This window comes from Hordeum vulgare, chromosome 1H (assembly GCF_904849725.1).
Source record: "Hordeum vulgare subsp. vulgare chromosome 1H, MorexV3_pseudomolecules_assembly, whole genome shotgun sequence".
NCBI lineage: Eukaryota > Viridiplantae > Streptophyta > Magnoliopsida > Poales > Poaceae > Hordeum > Hordeum vulgare.
In genome coordinates this window covers 198,014,064-198,031,147 of record NC_058518.1, presented here as the reverse complement: position 1 = coordinate 198,031,147, position 17,084 = coordinate 198,014,064, and the positions used below count along the sequence as shown (strand labels likewise).

General features: G+C 43.2%; 1 long non-coding RNA gene across 1 annotated transcript; it reads right to left on the bottom strand.

Annotated features, from left to right (window-relative positions):
* Nucleotides 1–621: 621 nt before the first annotated feature.
* LOC123428657 lies at nucleotides 622–4,006 on the bottom strand. The gene is made up of 5 exons (XR_006622595.1): nucleotides 3,713–4,006; nucleotides 3,569–3,641; nucleotides 1,553–3,491; nucleotides 1,355–1,403; nucleotides 622–887 (listed from the first exon to the last, which is right to left on the bottom strand). It is a non-coding gene; the product is annotated as an uncharacterized LOC123428657 (long non-coding RNA).
* Between the last annotated feature and the right edge of the window lie 13,078 nt (nucleotides 4,007–17,084).

The window sequence follows — 17,084 nt, the reverse complement described above, 5'->3', positions numbered from 1 at the left end:
ATGGTCGATTATGACTCTCCATTTTGGTCGTTGATTAGTCATAGTTGTCGTTTATTGACCTTTTTTTGACCAAATTCAAGAGGTCAACAGTTGGCGTCAAGAACGAACAAACTTGACCTTTTCTAAAAATTTGATCATGGCCGCCCTTGACCAAAATATTGGTCGTAAAATCTACGACCAAAATTATGGTCATTACTAATGAGCCGAAAACACGTTGGATCTGATGTGGCAATGTCCATGTGGCACATGCAGTGACATGGCAAAAAACATGCAGTGACATGGCAAAAATGATGACATGGACGCCATGTAGGATCCGTTAAAATCAGCTGTTTTAATGGGACAAGCCCAATAATTAGCCCATTATTAGATTTACTTTTAGGCCACAACTATAGGTCGAGCCCATTAATTCTGTCAATTTTAGATTTACTTTTGGGCCAAAACCATGAGCCAAACTTAATGTTCTTTCTTAGCAGAGGCAATTAACAACCCAACTATTCATTCCATCATTAATTGAACCAACCCACTCGCATAATTTAGTTGATTTTGTCCAGCCCTTATTCAAGGGATATCAACAACATTTCATCAGAAAATTTGGTAGTCGACCAAAAGCACATGAGAATATAATGATAATAATATAATTCTTAAAATAACACAACCATATCATTACACCACATGATCTCAAAATAATATAGCAGAATGAACAAACAACACAGTTTTTCATGAACTTTGTCCCACCAATATCATTACACCACATGTTTATAAGATAGTACCAACCAAAATAACAGAAACAATAATTTAGTATCTTGTACATGAGCATCCAAAGCAGTTGCAGATCTGTTGAATTTCTTCTTAGAGTTGACTCAAGGCCGACATTTCTAAGGAATGTGCTGGATGGACATTGTGTAGTGAGAATGTCAGTAACAACTAACAACATTTAATTCTGGCAAGAACATATGGAGGCGGATATACTTCCCAATGATATTTACAAGACAAATGTATTTATTACTTAGGTGCATATAGATGTAGTCGAGGATGGTGGCACACAGGAGTATGAAACATTTCAAACTTAAGAAATGAGAATAGCCAACAGAGCATCAGGTTTGCAATCTAAAGTAGGATACAGAGTAACTTCTGTGAGGCTCTGAAATTCTAGATTTACTTTCTTTTTAAGCTACTAAAAAAGAAAACAGTTTACTGAGATGGATAGTGGGAGAAATACTAATCAAGTTACTCGATCATAAAGCATGTGAGCGGGATGCGATGAATATGGCATGAAACACCAGCAGTGTGAAACTGGAACTATGCAAAGAACATAAAGCAGAGTGAAAATGTTTAACAAAGGGAAAATGGGCACCTTTGCCACATCAGGGTCAATATATTTCTTTGGAAATATCATCATAACCCTGCAAAGAACAATGTGCATCAGACAAGAACCACCATAGTTAAAACATCAAGACAAACCAGATATGGTGTCTACTTTATGCTACAATATCATCATCAGTATTAAAACAACAAATGGATACTCAGTGTTGGATGAGACCATATACAGTACCACTACAAAAAAATAGATCGCCGCATGCCGCAGTGCACCACAATACTTGATCCAGCCTCGATGTTCATGAGCATGCCGTCCTCCCACTCTGCGGTGGGCAGCTCAAAGCTGAACCAAACCGGCCAGGTCACAACGGTTAAGTGACGCTGGACCAGACCGCCGACGAGCGGGAGGAGCCTAAGGCGAACCGAAGCTCATGCACTTCTGCACCTCACATATTAGAAGTTTGCATATTAGAAAAGGAATGAAGATATTAAGCTACCATGTAAAAAACACTAGATCAATTGCAGATTAAAAAATTGATAGCATCCCATATTAATTTACATGAAACATGTCATATGATTGCATACTAGAAATGACATCAAGAAATATAAACAGAGGGAGTACTAGAACGTGAATATCTAAAAAGACAATATTTAGGAACGGAGGGGGTACAAGAACATGAACATCTAGTCCAAAGGCTAACAACGTATGATACGTGCATGGGACAAAACATGTGTTGTGGACGTGCTGCAGGCTGCAGCTATGTGAAGAAGGGAGAGATAGGAAAAAAAAACTCATGACCGACGATATCATCATTCTGCAAGAAAAAATAATCTCAGCCTATATATTCGAACCCAACCACTACACATAATTCTGTACAAGCTTTTGTGAACGCCTTACAAGTTAGTTTACCTCATCTCATGACCGACGAACCCTAGCAAATGGAGCTCCGCTTTGTTAAATGGCTTAAATAAATGTCAAATTAATTTCAGTAACTATAATTGTTTGGATTTACATGAAAGTAATAAGTTATGTGCTAAACAATAGTATTACCTAATACTTCAACCTCGTTATGAGGAGAGACTGGGAGTAAGCTAAGCATTTTGATGCAACAAATTTTCTCCAAAATCCAATAATGTAAATGTAATAACTCAAATAAGATGGGTGGCGTAAGAAAACATTACATTTAGGTATGCATGAACCAACAACATTTGGATAAAATCATTCGGTAGTAGTATATAACATATATTTATTTTCTATAAAGTGCATATATTACCTATATATTTATTTGTATTACACTGCATCAGGTATGACATATACTACATATATTGTATCAAACACATGTGGCAGCAATTCCATGTTTTAAACATCTATAAAAAATATATGTATACTGATATTCAGAAAAATCTGGATATGTGCACATTCATACACACAATGGAAGTCTTGGCACTGTATAATAGTTATGTATATAAATCTGGATTGTTATTTAATATAGCTTGCTGATGAACCACATTTGTTAAAAATACTAAGTTAACTGGAAATCCTTTAGGCTTAGAATAAGTAGCACTGATCTAAAAGTTTATCTTCATTATCTGTACATGTTTCTGTTAATTAATGTGCAGATCCTAGAAGTTTCGTAATAACTGAACATAGCCAAATACATAAGTTACATTGTAGTAAAACTCATAAAACAATAATCTGCACGGGTCAGGAAATTCCTTTTTGGGAGATGCATGTATTGGAAATTTGATGACATAACTAAGGATCTGCAAAAAGGAGACAAAATATTGGTATACAGAAGTACGTCCGTATTTGGTGAATTGTATCCACAAATTGAATACGATCTGGGCACCACTTCCCATCAGTTCCGTGCAAGCTCCTATGAGGCTTCTTGTAGATAGAAAGAAAGGAAGTGTGAGAGAGAAACCGAGAAGGGAGGAGATCTGGCGATAGAGTGGCTAGATCAGGCGATCGCGAGGCCAGATCCAGCGCCCCTGTGGATCGGTCCATCGCAGGAACTCGTGTGCGCCTCTGCCACTGAGGCCGTCCATCCTCGAGCTCAATGATCCAGGCCACTACGACGACCGCGTCGTGATCCATGCGGATCTCCACCTCCTGCACGTCTGTTTCGCGCTCCAGTGGATGCTTCGGGCTCCACCCTCGAAGCCGGCGGCGTCTGCAGAAAGATAGAGAGAGAGATTGAGAAAGTGAAACTAAGAGATGGAGGAGAGGTAGGAGAGGGGAGGGGCGGACCTCCATGACTTCGTGGCAGGGGGTAGATGCCTTCCCGTCCATGGCGTCCTGATGCTTCAGCAAGGATGGCGTCCTAGATTTGGGATGGAGAGAACTTGAGTTAAGGAAGTTCTGAGGAGGATAAGATGGACTGGAGGGACGCACCTGAGTCACCGGAGCCACGCCGGCCGAAACCCTAGCAACAAGAGAAAGTCGCGGGTAGCGTTGGAGGACGCGCATGCTGGATCTCCCCTGATAGGAGGGAGTAGCGGAGCGAGGGGATCCCTGCGGTTTTCTTGGCACCGTCGATTCCCACCGGTAGGTCGCCTGGATCGAGCGCCGTTGGTGGCGGCGGCGAGGAGAGTCGTGCAGGAAAGAGATGGGGGACGACCAGGCGAGGGAGGAGTGTGGGGCTGTGGCCTGTGGGTTGGGTGAGAGGGTAGGAGGGCGAGGGCGGCTGTTGGATCCGGGAACATCCGACGGTGTTTAATCCACGATCCGCGTGACATGCCTATGAACAAATTAGAATACAACACATGTGTACAACCTTATGACCATCTAAATTAGTCTTAATGTACTAAAAATAAAGTGTTAAATCATGTTAGCTATTTTGTAACCTGGGAAATTTAAAACAAATCCAAAAAATACTTCTCATTGTATCACCAAATGTGACCTAGTTTTCACAAATAATAACGAACTTCCAATAAGACACTTTTCAAAAAGGAAGAAAAGAAGTCATCTTTTTTTATTTTTGGAGTGCCAAAAATGACCTGGCGTCGTCGGGCTCGGATCAATGGGTAGCACGATGGAAGGAGATGAGAGAAGGGAGGGATGTTGCTCCCGGCGTAGGTTATGGTCGGCTGGGGCACTGTCCGCCCGACGTAGGTGATGGTCAGCCGTGCCGCTGCCAGATGTGGACACGATTGGGGATTTTCATCTCTACATGTCAAGACTTGTCCCAGTTTTATTTTTTTGAGATAAAAGGGGCTTGGGCCAGGTGATTCGTGTGATTTTACCGTCTAGTTTTAACCCAAAGGAGGCTCACTTCACAATGCATATAATTTAAACGATGTCTAACCAGTATAGAACAATGTAAACGATGTATGTCAACCGGTAGGTGGTTGTTGCATAAAGTGAATGGTCTTTGGTTTGAGACATGGTGCACCCTATTTTTATCAGTTTTAATTTATGCCCCCCCACGCCATCAACCCACTTGTCACGACACATGGCTAGTTAACATTGACAACTCGGCACACATGTAGACAAAGTTGATGAGTTGTCATCTAGTCATCCTCGTCTAATTTCTGTGATGATATAATTTTGTCACGGTGAACTTAAAATAAGGTAGTATGCATCATTCACGTCTTTATGACCATTCTATGCAATTGAATAATGACCTTTTAGCCCTGAATAGTCATAACATTATAGGGCTTGTAGCCATCCACACTCTTCACGACCAATTTGTGCATTTTGGTCATGGATCAATGACCAATTAAAGCCCCGTCACTATTTTTTGTCATAAATGAATGTTTTTCTTGTAGTGAACGCGGAAGAACACTATGAAAAATGGTGCATAGATCTATGAGCTGCGGAGAAACAACAGATTGATAGGAGATTTAACAAGAACTAGCGCATTCGTTATTTCACGGATCTACGGTGCCGCATCTAGGTTTGACAAAAAGCAAGAACACGAGGCATTCGTGAAGTTCTAATGGCGCCCTAAGAAATATGAAAGTTCGGATCTACTTTTGCCGAGAAAGGGAGGATTACCTAGAAGAAGAAGAAGAAGAAGAAGAAGATGCCCGACGAGGAAGACCTGCGATGGCGGCCGTACCTTCGACTGGGTCAGGAAGTGGCCGGACCGCGACGGTTTGCGGCAGGGCTATGACAGAGACGAAGTGGTCGAGGGGCGTTTGAATAAAATGATGCATTTGGAAGAGGGGAGTAGGGGTAGGTGGCGTTGGCTCCCCCCACGGCTATTTAAAGGCATGGCGCTGGAGACGAAGTGGCAGGCGCGGGAATAGAGGCGACAGATTGAAAACGAACAATGATGGTGCCTATATTTTCGGGATAGGAGGATGAGGACGAAAAAGATCCGTTGGGAATTATGTCAACAAATCCCGGAAATGCAGGAAAAGGTGATGTCATCGATAACTAACCTGGCGGCTCAGACAATTTGTGAGAGATGGCGGCTTGTCACTTATCAAAGGGATGGAAGTAGTACGAGTCGCTCAGAATGAGCATGGAAGTTCATTGGCATGAATAAATTGAAGTCAATCTGGGGCCTAATGTTGAGGATATTACCTGCAGTGTGACCCGCCCTAATTGGGCGTGGTCAGAAAAGCGGCGACTCATACATGGTTAGTGTAAGCCTTGGCCCAGGACTGAGGCGTGTCGAGAGATATTCTTCAGAAGGCTGCCGAGGGCCCGTGAGCTGGATGGCGGTTCAGGATTGATGAAGAAGATAAGCCGCCAAGGAGGTTTCCTGGCGTGGTAAACACGGCGACTTAGAGATATGGAAGACCACGATCTGTAACGTGGCTAGGACTTTTGTAAACCCTAGGACCTCGACATGTATATAAAGGCGAGTCTCTGGGGTAGATAGATCAAGTTAGAAATCATTGAGAGCTAGGTCACGTGAGTTACACCCTCCTTTTAATCGAATCCATCGTCAATATACATAAAGCACGACGTAGGCTTTTACCTGCACACGAGGGGTCGAACCTGGGCAAATTTGAGTCTCGCTTGCGCTCACCCCATTTGAGTCGCCACCAAGGTGCGATGGCTCATTCTCTAAGTCCTTTCACGAGGACATCTGCCGTGACAAAACCACGACAATTAGTAACCTAGGGATTCTTTCATCAGATGTATGTTGGGAATATATATTTGTGCCGAGCAATTCTAGCTCATACTTGGCATTTACATGTGGCTTTGAATCATATGTTGTTGGCAGTTATTTTGAGGAAGTATTTTTACTAATTTCAGCTCGAGTGCAATTTCTAAGAATTCATGTTCATGTATTTCTATCCTTTGATTAAGCTTAATCTTTGAATTTTTCATCTGTGGTCTAATGTTGTTGTCCGACTCCAGGATGGCTCGCTAGAATCCGGGTCGTGAGAATGCTGACCCTCCACCACCCCCTCCGCCACCGCCTCCTCCACATAAGGCATGGCAAGTTGTGATGGCGGCGACCAATGCAAACACTTAGATGTTGCTCCAGTTGTTGCAACATAGGAATCAAGGTCATTAGGGTAATTTCAACAATGGTGGTCAGCAGTTTGCATCTCTGAATCCATTCCTGGCGAACCAGCGGAAGTCCTTTACCACCTGTGACTGGCCATTCGATGCGGAGGACCGGACCCGTGATATGAACAAGCACTTCGAGTGCAGTAATGTACGAGTAGATGACTTTGTCAAGTTTGCAACATTTCAGCTCAAGGGGCAGGAAGCAGAATGGTGGCAGCAAGTGAAGGATTCCAGAGGCGACAGAGTGATGAGGTGGGATGATTTCTGCAGGGATTTTAGGGCTCACTATATTCCAACAAGTTTTGTGGAAGAGATGCGTGAGAAATTCAGGCGCTTGAAGCAAGGAAGTTCCTTTGTGTACAATTACATTGTGGAGTTCTAGGAGCTGGGTCGGTATGCTAAACAAGACATTCTAGATGAGAAGGACAAGATTTATTAGTTCTGTGGTGGTTTGAAGGAAGACTTGCAGCTGGCCCTTGCCTTGCATGATCTACAATTTGGCTCTCAGGACTGAGTCGGCCTTGCTCAAAGTTGAGAACTCAAGAAGCGTTTCAGAGACTACAATTCTTTGTCCTCAACTCAGGTAGTTCACAAGCAACATAAATATTGGGTATCTGCTTCTACTCGGTAGCCTCAGCAGTTCAAGCAGTCTGGTGGTCCTGTTTCTTGATGACCCACAAGCGTATGGGATCACAGCAGTTTTCGAGGATAGAGTATTCAACCCAAATTTGTTGATTCGCACAAGGGGAAGCGAAAGAATATTCTCTAGTATTAGCAGGTGAGTTTTTCAGATTCAACCACACCTGAAATATTAGTGTCTGCAAGCGAGGTATCAGTAGAAAAGTAGTATGATAGCAACGGTGCCAGAAACGATCTGTTGACAAGGCAGACTATTCCTAACTGTTGTATCAATGGCGCCAGTAGGTTGCACGTGGACGGCAAATATTCTTCCCCGGCAATGGTGTCAGAAAAGGTCTTGCAACAAGTAACAACGAAGTAACAGCAGTAGTGATAACAGTAGCAAGGAACAACAGTAGTGACTGCAGTAGCAGCAGCAGTAGTAACAGCAGAGTAACAACAATAGCGACAGCAGTAGCAACAAAGTGGCCCAATCCATTTGTAGCAAGGGACAAGTGTAGACAAAGTAAAGTAGCGAGGACCAGTAGTAAAAGACTCGTAGGCAATGGATCGGTGATGGATGAGTATGACGGATGTGATTCATCATGTAACAACTATAACACGGAGAGACATGTAACTAGCTCCCGTTCGTCAATCTAATGTAGGCATGTATTCCGTATGTAGTCATACGTGCTTAGGGAAAAGAACTTGCATGACATCTATTGTCCATCCCTCCCGTGGCAGCGGAGTCCTAATGGAAACTACAATATATTAAGGTTCTACTTTTAATAAAGCACCGGACCAACGCATTAACACGCGGTGAATAGATGAACTCCTCATACTATGGTCATCTCCGGGAGTGGTTCCGGCTACTGTCACTCCGGGGTTGTCGGGTCATAACACATAGTAGGTGATTACAACTTGCAAGATAGGATATAAAACACACATATATTGGCGACAACATAATAGGTTCATATCTGAAATCATGGCACTCGGGCCCTAGTGACAAGCATTAAGCATAGCCAAGTAGTAGCAACATCAATCTAGAACATAGTGGATACTAGGGATCAATCCCCGTCAAAAACTAACTCAATTACATGATAGATATCATCCAACTCATCACCGTCCAGCAAGCCTACGATGGGATTACTCACGAACGATGAAGAACATCATGGAATTGTCGATGGAGAAAGGTTGATGATGACGATGGCGACGATTTCCCCTCTCCGGAGCCCGAAACGGACTCCAGATCTGCCCTCCAGATGAAGAACAGGATGTGGCGGCGCCTCCGTATCGCAAAACGCGATGAAACCTTCTCTCTGATTTTTTTTTCCGGGCAAGACGGAAGATATAGAGCTGAGTTTGGGGACGGTGGTGCCATGTGGGCCCCACAAGCCCTCACGGCGCAACCTAGGGGGGTGGCCGCGGCCTGTGGGCTTGTGGCCCACTAGCACGCCCCCTCCGGTGGATCTTTGCGCAGGTTTTTTTCTTTTATTGCAAAAAAACTCCGTAAATTTTCAGGACATTCCGAGAACTTTTATTTCTGCACAAAAACAACACCCTGGCAATTCTGCTGAAAACAACGTTAGTCCGGGTTAGTTCCATTCAAATCATGCAAGTTAGAGTCCAAAACAAGGGCAAAAGAGTTTGGAAAAGTAGATACGACGGAGACGTATCAATTCCCCCAAGCTGAAAGCCTTGCTTGTCCTCAAGCAACTCAGTTGACAAACTGAGAGAGACAAAAGAAAAACTTTGACGAACTCTATTTGATCTTGTTGTTGCAACTATGTCTAACTCACAACCAGAATTTCAGCAAGATCACAAGCAAACCACATAAGCAAATGACATCTAGGTCTCATGGTAAACTCATATCAATGGCATAATCAACTAGCGAGCAAATAATAATAAGCCGAGTCAACACTTCAATCAAAACAACATGAAGCAGTACGAATAGATGGTATCTCGTTAGCTCTTTCTGAGACCGCAAAACATAAATGCAGAGCACCTTCAAAGACCAAGGGCTGACTAAACATTGTAATTCAAGGTAATGAAGATCCATTCATAGTCACACTCAACACATTTAAAAGAAAAGCATAAAAATGACAGAGGTGCTCTCTAATTGGTGCTTTGGTAAGAGGAGGATGATTCAACACGAAAAATAAATAGACATGCCCTTCGCAGAGGGAAGCATTGATTTGCAGAGGTGCCACAGCTCAAGCTTTTAAAACAAAGATAATAATTTTGGGTGGCATGCTTTCATTTTCAACGCAATGACTAAGAGTTCTCAACAACTTCCACGCTACACATGCTATAGGCGGTTCCCAAACAAAAAAGTAAAGTTTTGACTCCCCCACCACCAATCAATCACACTCCACTGCTAGCCGAATCCTCAGGTACCGTCCATACCAACATCAATCCTAGGGGAGTTTTGTATGCAATTATCTTTTCGATTTGAGCATGGAACTGGGAATTCCAATTACCGACCCCTTTCTCGTGAATGATAGTGAATAAACACATATCGAGGATAACACGCCTAGCATGGAAGATACCAATAGCCCCCTGTCACCACATGAGCGGTTCGGGCATGCAAAACAGATTATTTCTTGAAGGTTTAGAGAGTGGCACATGCAAATTTACTTGGAACGGAAGGTAGATACCGCACATAGGTAGGTATGGTGGACTCATATGGCACAACTTTGGCTTTATGGGAGTGGATGCACAAGCGGTATTCCCGCTTAATACAAGTGAAGGCTAGCAAGAGACTGGGAAGCGACCAACTAGAGAGCGACAACAGTCATCAAAATGCATTGAGATTAACTAACATTGACTGCAAGCATGAGTATGACATAAATCACCATGAACATGAACATCATAGAGGCTATGTTGATTTTGTTTCAACTACATGCGTGAACATGCGCCAAGTCAAGCCACTTGAATCATTCAAAGGAGGATACCATCCTATCATACTACAACATAGTCATCTCAACATTCATGTGGGCATCCAAGACAAACCATTATAAGCTCCTAGCTAAGTAAGCATGGCATAAGCAACTATGATCTCTAAGTTGTCATTGCAAACAAGTTTCTCTCACAACAAAGCTGAATCAGGCATGATGAGCTAGTCATATTTACGAAAACAAAATAGATCGAGTTCATACCAGCTTTTCCAGGCTCAGTCACTTCATCATATATCGTCATTATTGCCTTTCACTTGCATGACCAAACGATGTGAACAATAATAAGCATGCTCATGCATTGGACTAAAGATGGAATCTGCAGGAAAACACAAAGGAGAAGACAAAGTAATATGGCTCATTGAAAGCTAAACAGGTATGCATGCTAGAGCCACTAAACATTGTAACCAATATCTTCTACCTTGACCCAAAGAAAAAGAAAACTATCTACACGGGAAATCTCCCAACAAGCAAAAGAAGAACAGGAAAATCTTTTTGGTTTCAAACTACATTGACACACGAAAAGAAAACGAGAAAAAGAAAATAAGCTAGCATGGATGATACAGTGGCAAAGTGTGAACACCGGCTAACAAAGTGAAAGCATAAGCAAGAATGTAAAGTCAGTGACAACACGTACTCCCCCAAGCTTAGGCTTTTGGCCTAAGTTGGTCTACTCCCAAGGATGGTCCTGGCGAAACCCAAAATCATAATCGGGGTTATACGGGAGCGCTGCAGCCACTGCATGAATAGTTGCCTCACGGAGACGAGGAGCCTTCGCCTCCCTCTCATACTCCTCTGCCTCTCCTCTGGTTATGTAATATCTCTGTTTTACCTGAAAGTCAAAGAAAGCAGGAGCAGGAAGGGTAATATGGAAAACACGCTTACGGTTAAATATCAATCGGTATAGGAGGGATTCATCATCCTTGTCAAGGAACTGGTAGCGTGGCAAAGCGACGCGGTCAAGGAAAGTTGTATGGAGCGGGGGATCTCCTTCGCGGATGGGTACTCCAAGAAAATTTGCTATGCGAGTGGCATAGATCCCACCAAAGAAATCACCTTCAATAGCATTCTTATTCAGCCTCCTTGCTATAATATCTCCCACGTTGAAGCTTTTGTCACCTGTCACTACGCTCATAAGGATAGTAAGGTCGGGTGCGCAAAGGTGACAATGCTCAATCTTGCCATTAACGCATCTGCCTATGAAGAGGGCAAAGTAATGCAAGGCAGGAAAATGAATACTCCCCATGGTAGCTTGTGTAATGTCTCTAGTTTCTCCAACTGTAATACCAGAGCAAAAATCTCTAACCGAAGATTTAGGAGGATCATTGAGGCTATCCCACGTAGGTATCTTGCAAATTCTACTGAAATGCTCTAAATCCATGGTATACGATTTATCATAGAGATCAAACAGTACCGATGGCTCACGGCTAGCTGAAAATTTGAATCTATGAACAAAAGAGGCAGTGAGAGCAACATACTGTTCACATTTATCGGAGATGGATTCTTCAAGTCCGACGTTGTGAACAAGTGCATCAAACTCATCTTCGAAACCTGCCTCAATCATAAATTCATCAGAAGGCCATTCACATGGTTGGACCTGCGCGTCCCTAGGTTGGTAAGGATCAGGCTCCCGAATCGCAAGACGGGGACCTCTCTTGCTTGAGGAACCACCATGAAAGTTTCTCCTGAAAATCTTCCTTCTCTGAAATTTTCAATGACCCAAAGGAAAGGTGAACAAGGTTCAATGGAACTCGTAGCAACTACTCCCACAAGTGCCTAGAGACCATATTACGCATCAAAACTACTTCGGACCAGCTAAAATCAGCATGCAAAGCTCAAGAACATGGTCACCAAGGCATCAAAAATACGCGGAGTATAAGGCACTAGAGCAAAAACTAATTGGACCAATGGAGGAGTCGCTTACTAAGGAGTAATTTCCCCAAAATAGTTCGGAGAACGGTGATATGAGCAAAGAGATCGAAAATCCCAGTAAGAGGAGCAAGAACACGGGTTTGAGCTGCGAAACTTTTTTCTGGAGGTAAGAGAAGCGGATGAGAGCAAGAATGAGTGGAGGGGGTACCTGTGGGCCCCACAAGCCTGGGTGGTGCGGCCAGGGGGGTGCCCGCGCACCTAGGGCTTTTGGCCCACTGGTGTGGCCCCAGACAGACTCTTTGTCCTAGTATTTTTCAAAAATTCTAGAAAAAATCATACTAGATTTTCACGGCGTTCGGAGAACTTTTATTTTTGGGGTACTTTTCTACGGGACGCTAAAACAGAAAACAGGGAAAACTGAACTAAATCTATCATTTTTCTTCTAAGCAACCTAAAGTGAAGCTTGGAACAGAGGTTTGTGACTCCTCGATTCATCCATCTCATGGTCATCGAAAGAAATCCTTCAATGGGGTTGATCAAGTCTCTTTGACAAAAAAATTTGAATCGCAAAAAGAGAACGGAGAATTCTCGAATAGTCACGAGGTCACCTCAATGGGGATATGTATTTCCCCAACAAGAAAATCATACTTCATCTTGACACGAGGAATAGGTCATTCAAAGCTCCCAATAAGAATCGGTGAAGTCTTTTCGATACCATTGATGCAATGTACTCGATATTGTTTCTTCCGAAAGTGCACCGTATGCCCATTACCGTTGACATGGAAAGTGACATTGCCTTTGTTGCAATCTATAACAGCCCCTGTAGTGTTTAAAAAGGGTCTTCCGAGGATGACATCCATGGCATCGTCCTCGGGAATATCCAAGATAACAAAGTCTGTTAACATAGTGGTGCTAGAATCCAGAACAGGCACATCCTCGCAAATGCCGACAGGGAAAGCAGTTGATTTGTCGGCCAATTGCAGAGAGATTTCAGTGGGTGTCAACTTATCCAGTTCAAGTCTACGATAAAGAGAGAGAGGCATAACACTAACACCGGCTCCAAGGTCGCATAACGCAGTTCTAACGTAGTTGCCTTTAATGGAGCAAGGTATAGTGGGCACACCGGGATCACCTAGTTTCTTCGGAGTTCCATCCTTGAAGGTATAATTGGCAAGCATGGTGGAGATATAAAGATCAGGTATCCTCCTCTTATTAGTGACAATATCTTTCATGTACTTAGCATACGGAGACATCTTGAGCATATCCGTCAAACGCATTTGCAGAAAGACATGTCTGATCATTTCAACGAAGCGCTCAAAATCCTCATCATCCTTTTTCTTGGATGGTTTAGGAGGAAAGGGCATGGGTTTCTGAACCCATGGTTCCCTTTCTTTACCATGCTCCCTAGTAGTGAAGTCATTCTTATCGTATCTCTTATTCTTGGGCTGTGGGTTATCAAGATCAAGAGGTTCAATCTCCACATCCTTATTGTTGCTAGGTTGAGCATCTTCATGAACATCACTATTGATATTATCATTAGACTCATGTTCATCACCAGATTGTATCTCAGCATGAGAAACAGAGGCATCGTTTGGATTCTCAGGTGTAGCAGCAATTGGGTTGCTAGTGTGCAGGTTCCTATCATCTTTCTTCTACTTTCTAGGATGACTAGGTGCATCAGTTCTAACTCCTTGAGAATCTTGTTCAATTCTCTGCGGATGACCCTTAGGATACAAAGGTTCCTGGGTCATTCTACCTCCTCTAGTAACTATTCTAACGGAATTGACATTCAACTCATTGAGCAAGTCATTCTGAGCTTTAAGTACTTGTTCTACCTGAGTAGTAATCACAGAAGCATGTTTACTCAGAAGTTTAAGATCATTGGCATTTCTGTCCACATAAGCACTTAAATGACTAAGCATACGAGCATTCTTTTCCAATTGTGTGCTAACATAATCATTGAAACTTTGTTGTCAAATTCATCCAGGCAGTAGCTAGCAAGTTTATCAAAAGGAATATCACTCTCATCAAACCTATGCAAAGAATTTACTTCTACTACCTGTAACGGGTTATCGAGACCATGGATCTCTTCGATAGGTGGTAGATTTTTGACATCTTCAGATTTAATGCCTTTCTCTCGCATAGATTTCTTGGCTTCTTGCATATCTTCAGAACTGAGGAACAGAATACCTCTTTTCTTCGGAGTTGGCTTAGGAGGTGGTTCTGGAATAGTCCAAGCATTCTCATTGCACAAGATGTTATTCAGTAGAATCTCAACTTGTTCTATAGTTCGTTCCCTAAAAACACAACCAGCGCAACTATCTAGGTGGTCTTTGGAAGCATCAGTAAGTCCATTATAGAATATATCAAGTATTTCATTCTTCTCAAGAGGGTGATCAGGCAAAGCATTCAGTAGCTGGATGAGCCTCCCCCAAGCTTGCGGGAGACTCTCTTCCTCAGCTTGAGCAAAGTTGTATATTTCCTGCAAGGTAGCTTGCTTCTTATGGGCAGGGAAATATTTTTCAGAGAAGTAGTAGACTATATCCCGGGGGCTACGCACACAACCAGGAGCAAGAAAAGTGAAACAGGTCTTAGCATCATCCTTTGGCGAGAAAGGAAATAGGTTGAGGATATAGTAGTGGCGGATCTTTTCCTCACTAGTGAATAGGGTGGCTATATCGTGCAGTTTGGTAAGATGGGCTACAACCGTTTCAGACTCATAACTATGAAAAGGATCAGATTCGATTAGAGTGATTAACTCAGGGTCGACAGAGAATTCATAATCCTTATCGGTCACAAAGATAGGCAAAGTAGCAAACTTCGGGTCGTATTCCATCCTAGAGTTCAGAGATTTTTCTTTCCACTTGCGCAGAAGTTTCTCAAGATCATAGCTATCCTTACACGCAACAAAATCCTCAGCTATCTCTCCCTCCATAACATAGCGTGTATCAGGCATAACAGAGAATTCAGGCATAGTAGCAGGTTCTACTTCAATAGCATCAACAGTTTCAGAAGTATCATCACATCTAGCAGTAGCTCTAACAATATGTGCATCAAGGGCACCTAGTGGCAAAGCAGTATCAGGCATAGCAGGCATAGTATCAAGCATAGCATCATCAGGCATAGTATGAAGCATAGCATCATGGGCAGCAAAAGTAGCATCATCAAGCACAGACGACATATCAAGATTTCTAGCACGAGGCGAAGTCGCAAACTTACTCAAAACTGAAGGTGAATCAAGTGCAGAGCTAGATGTGAATTCCTTACCTCTCCTTGTAGTGGAAGGCAAGATTTTTGTTCTTGGATCTTTCGGATTCCTCATAGTGACCAGCAGACGTCAATCCCAAGTGACTCTAAGAATATAGTTGTGCCTCCCCGGCAATGACGTCAGAAAAAAGCCTTGATGACCCACAAGCGTATTGGATCGCAGCAGTTTTCGAGGGTAGAGTATTCAACCCAAATTTGTTGATTCGCACAAGGGGAAGCGAAAGAATATACTCAAGTATTAGCAGCTGAGTTTGTCAGATTCAACCACACCTGAAAGATTAATGTCTGCAAGCAAGGTATCAGTTGCAAAGTAGTATGATAGCAACGATGCCAGAAACAATCTGTTGACAAGGCAGACTATTCCTAACTGTTGTATCAATGGCGCTAGTAGGTTGCACGTGGACGGGAAATATTCTTCCCCGGCAACGGTGTCAGGAAAGGTCTTGCAACAAGTAACAGCGAAGTAACAACAATAGTGACAGCAGTAGCAAGGAACAACAATAGTGACAGCAGTAGGAGCAGCAGTAGTAACAGCAGTAGCGATAGCAGTAGCAACAAAGTGGCCCAATCCCTTTTGTAGCAAGGGACAAGCCTAGACAAAGTAACGTAGCAAGGACCAGTAGCAAAAGACTCGTAGGCAGTGGATCGGTGATGGATGCGTATGACGGATGTGATTCATCATGTAACAGCTATAACACGGAGAGATATGTAACTAGCTCCCGTTCGTCAATCTAATGTAGGCATGTATTCCGTATGTAGTCATACGTGCTTAGGGAAAAGAACTTGCATGACATCTATTGTCCATCCCTTCCGTGGCAGCGGGGTCCTAATGGAAACTATGGGATATTAAGATTCTCCTTTTAATAAAGAACCAGACCAAAGCATTAACACGCGGTGTATACATGAACTCCTCATACTATGGTCATCTCCGGGAGTGGTTCCGGCTATTGTCACTCCGGGGTTGTCGGGTCATAACACATAGTAGGTGACTACAACTTGCAAGATAGGATCTAAAACACACATATATTGGCGACAACATAATTGGTTCAGATCTGAAATCATGGCACTCGGGCCCTAGTGACAAGCATTAAGCATGGCCAAGTAGTAGCAACATCAATCTAGAACATAGTGGATACTAGGGATCAATCCCCATCAAATACTAACCCGATTACATGATATATCTCATCCAACTCATCACTGTCCAGCAAGTCTACTATGAGATTACTCACGAACGATGAAGAGCATCATTGAATTGTCGATGGAGAAAGGTTGATGATGACGATGGCGACGATTTCCCCTCTCCGGATCCCGAAACGTACTCCAGATCTGCCCTCCAGATGAAGAACATGATGTGGCGGCTCCTCCGTATCGCAAAACGCGATGAAAACTTCTCTCTGATTTTTTTCCGGGCGAGACAAAAGATATAGAGCTGAGTTTGGGGGCGGTGGTGCCATGTGGGCCCCACAAGCCCTCACGCACGGCCTAGGGGGGTGGCTGCGGCCTGTGGGCTTGTGGCCCATTGGCACACCCCCTCCGGTGGATCTTTGCGCAGGTATTTTTCTCTTATTCCAAAAAAAGTC